The sequence below is a fragment of the Juglans regia genome, chromosome 11, assembly GCF_001411555.2.
Source record: "Juglans regia cultivar Chandler chromosome 11, Walnut 2.0, whole genome shotgun sequence".
In the NCBI taxonomy this organism is placed as follows: Eukaryota; Viridiplantae; Streptophyta; class Magnoliopsida; order Fagales; family Juglandaceae; genus Juglans; species Juglans regia.
The window spans coordinates 16,630,818-16,635,688 of NC_049911.1; positions in this window are offsets into that span (position 1 = coordinate 16,630,818).

Sequence of the window (4,871 nt, forward strand, 5' to 3'; positions counted from 1 at the left end):
TTCTCGTGCGACGACAGAGAGAGGGGGTGGTCGTCTTGGCAAAGACAGTTCTGTGGGAGAGAATGAAGAGAATGGGCGTTCCTTGTGTGACGATAGAGAGAGGCTGCGTTCCTCATGCGACAACGTAGAGAGGGGCTGTTGTCGTGGCGATGAGGGCGGTCGTCATGGCGGAGACGATTCCGTGGGAGAGAATGGAACCAATTTTAGGTTGAGTCCGTGGGGAAAGAATGGAGAGAGGGAAATCGTGCGTGATACCGTGGGGTTGGGGCACATGGTAGTGTTAGTGAGTTGCCTACGTGGAAGTCATCCATTCGAAGGTTGTTGATGAGGGAAAAACAGTTCAATCGGTGTTAAGATTAACTTTTTCTTCTAATTTGAAGAAATACTATTCATAACTATGCAAAATTTTGAAGATGCATCATCCAATATAGACCAATTTAGAGAGATATTATGCAAATATGAAGACAAATATGAAGATGCATAAGTCATTGCCACTGCTTGAATCACACTCTATCTCTTTGCACTTTGTTCTCCTTTTGACATGTGTCCTGGAGTTTCCAAATAGATAGCTAAGACTGTGTCATGTGTCAAACTAAAAAATTTCCTAATGATCCTAAGTGTAATTGGACTTCCTATACGACGATTCGATAGCTGTTTGAACCAGATGCCAAGTGGCCGAAGGGTTACTATTCACCCAAAAAACTTGAAATTTTTTATTGTGCCACAAAACCCTGAATATTTATATGAGTCTAATGGTGCAATTTGCTATTAGGAATTAATATCTATAGGAATTAACAAAGATAATAATTAGTACTTTTGCTATTAAAAAAATTGGCTGATAATTAGTCCAAAAAATATTATTAATTCTGCAACGAAACCACTCATTCTCGATAATGCAAAGGGCCATCGATAAGATACTGAAAGTCATGAATATTTTTGGAATTGGGATCACCATTCCACCCATTTTGTCGAGATAAATAAGATGCATTCTATCAAAACTCGTTCCCTCCAAGAAAAAAAGTGCAGCGCCAATAAATTCATGAGATATTATTGTAAAATGGCTCCATTGAGGCCCATATCACTTGTAGAGCCAATTCTGTCAAAAAATCAATTTTACGGTATAACGCTTATGAACTCCCCCCTCTATGCCTTTGCGGTAATGATTCTTCAGAAATTACAACTTGTACTACAATGATGTTGTCTATAGATCAAGTTATTTAATTGATTGGATTTCACCTGACTATCTATGGCTCCATTGCATGTACTCGAGGTAGAAGTTTTGTACATATCGCCATGCTATTAAGTATTTTGATTCAAGTTTTTTTCTTTCAAGAGGTGGAATAGAATAATCTGGTTGAAGCGTAATCATCATACATATGTAATGCATTGTATGTCTCATAATAGGTCTCATTCTTCTACCATTTCCTAGAGTTGATGACTATTCATAGTTGTTTCCTTGGTACCAAAGAAGAGTTTGACCCAATGCTTTATTTCTGTCCTATTTGATCTTGGTTCAACACTAGAAGTGTATTGATTTTTACCCAATAACCGAATACTTTTATCTATTAATACTGCATATTTTATTCCATTCATAATCTATTTTATTCACTATGAGTTTTAGTCTCAATAAGAATGTTAGTTCTTACATAACATCATAACATATGAACATACTACACTAATTTATTATGTATGGATGATGCCATTGATACAGAGTCAATCCCAATAAATTTATTTGAGGGTCCCATTGGCGTGCATCCAATAGGAATTGACCCTACGAATTCACCAATTATGAGTTGGGCGGTCGATGCTATAGGTAGGAATACATTGCAAGATCAGTCACCCAGGCAAACCTGCACGCCAATGCTAACAGAGAGGATGAGTTGCCTGGTGATCCCTAGGTTGCAGCACGTTCGGTTGTTAACTCCTCGCGCCGCTGCCGCCATTTCTAGGATCGATCGACACCTCACCTGCACAAGTACCTACATTGTATAGTTCAGTTGCACATTCAATATAGCATTGAGACTCATGTGCCTTCCAGTACTAGGAGTCGGCAATAAGTTGCCAAAACTTTGAGTTAATATTTTCAATCTTTTAATTTAAATATTTTCAATTTCAATCCAAAAAGAAGTAAGACCCACAAAAATAAACAATTTTTATAAAATCAAACAAAAATTACCGTTAAAAAATGAATTCAAAACACTTTATTTATCCAGTTTTACAAATCTCAATATAAAATAAATTTCAAAAATAATTGTTCAAACCTTCCTATTTAGTTTTACAAAATAAATAAACAATACATTTAAAAGAATTGTCAAAAATTCTCAAACATTCTTTTAGCTAAACATACTCATTTTCAATTAAGTTTTTACCCTGAAGAGAAATGAAAAATTTTACTTAATATATTATGAATGATGGTAGCCCCCCGCCAAGATTATTAGTTTGCCCTAATCCCAGTGTTGCTGCTCGCCACTACTTTTTCACCATGATTGTTTTTTGTCTTCTTTCTAATTTTAACGACGAGCATAAGCGGTTTAGCCATAATTTGGAGCAACTTGGATTCTTAAAACCTAATACGTACCGGAGAATCATCAATAGTATAAGAATGAGATAAGATAAGAATTTTATAAATAATAATAAAATAATTTTAATAATAAGAATATTTTATAAAATTTTAAAAAATAAGAAAATAAATATTAAATAAAATAAATATTATAAAATAATTAAAATATTATTAGAATATAATTTTATTAATATTATTTTTATTTAAAAATTTAAAAAGATTGGAAGGGGTACACGGAAGAAGGAATATTTTCTTAGATGGTATAAAGATAGTGTCTATTGTTTAAGACAATAAATAAATAAAGGAAAAGGCTACTCTTTCTCTTGGGGCACATTTTTTTTTTCTTACTCAATGATTAAGAAAATATATTTTAATAATATTATGAATTTTTTTAAAAATATTAAAAAATATTAAAAAATGCATGAAAAAAAAAATACACAAAATACAGTAGCTGTATCCCCTAACTGAAGCTCCAACTGTGGGTGTAGGGCCCTCCATAAATAAATAAAGATATAGAACGTTTTTTAAATCAAAGATTAAAAGAAGATGGGTCACAAAAGCCTCACTTTTTAAATGTCGCATATCCTGAGTGAATGATATATATAGATTTCTTCAAGTTATAAGTATATCATATTATTTCTCATGTGTGTGCGCGTGCATAACTATATATCTATACATGTCATGCTGGCACGTCCAAATGAAATAAGGATTTTTTTTTTTATATTCTAATAATTTTTTTAATTGGTCAGCCAATATGTTAATCAATATAATTGGGTATAAGGCCAAACTATGAATTGGAATCTTGGATTATATGGTATTTTTTGGAGCCGCAGTCCAACTATATTGAAGTTGAAGCCGTAGAGATTTTAGAATATGATTAGAGTTTGAGTTGGAGGTATATGCTAGTTATATAATAATTATATATATATATGTATATGTATATATATATATATATATATATATATATACTAGGTTAGGAGCCTACATGCAAGGCATGTATTCCTTGTTAAAAGTACTACTTCATTTTTTACATGGTTCATATGAATTTTAAGATGTATATCAATTAGAACAACAAGTATGATAAATGTAAAAATAATCATAAATCTATGCAACAAAGTTTACAAATAATTATAATTATACTTGAAAAAAATGAAAGATACATAAAATGTAAAACTAATAAATCCTAACAAATGAAATGTTTAGAACTCATTATATTAAAATCAAAATAGGACATGCATTGCTCCGCTCGTTATAAGACTAATTAGAAATGTACATAATAATAATAGTAATAATAATAATAATTTTCTTATAAATGAAAAAAATAAAATAATATTATTTTTAATTGTTTTATAAAACTACATGGATATAATTGTTATTTGAATGATAAAATGTAAAAATAGACTATTAATTTGCAATTTAAAAAAATATAATGGTTTTTTTTCAAATGAAAACAATATTAGTTTAAAAATAATAAACTGAAATAAAATAAAATAATATTATTTTTAATTATTTCAGAAAACTAGATGGATGTAACATTAAATATGATAAATTAAAGACCAATTATAAACTGATGCATAAATTGGAACCTAAATATAATAATTACATTTTGTAAAATGAAAATATTATTAGTCCATAGGTAGGAGCCAACGTGCAAGGCACGTATTCCCTCTTAAAAGTGCTACTGCATTTTTTATATGGTAAATATAAATTTTAAGATGCATATCAATTAGAACAACAATAAAAAAAATATATAAAAATAGACTATCAATTTGAGATTAATTTTTTTTTCAAATAAAAATAATATTAATTTAAAAAGTGTTATTCGGTATGATTCATTATTGTTAGAAATAATATGAAAACAATTATTTTTTAAACGATATCTTATATACTAGTAAAACATTACTTTTTAGATTTAAAGACGATATTTTCATTTTTGATCTTAAACATAATATTATTATTCTTTTCAAATATGGAATGCAATATCAATATTAGAAAATAAAAAGACTTCTTACCAAAATAATTTTTTTTAAAATGATAAAAAGTATTATTAATTTTTTTAATAATAGTTTAAAATGAAAATGTTATTAGTCCAATGATTATGATTTATTTTTATGAATTACTATGAAAACTAATACGAAGAAAATTGTTATTTGTTTCAAACAATATTATATAGGAAAACTCTATTATTTCTAAATCTAAGAAGAAATATAAAAAATTTCCTAAGTTGTTAATTTGTTCCACAAATGTTCACTAAACCAAAATCTTCCATTTAGATTATTTGTAAGTTATTAATATTTCATTATTATTATTA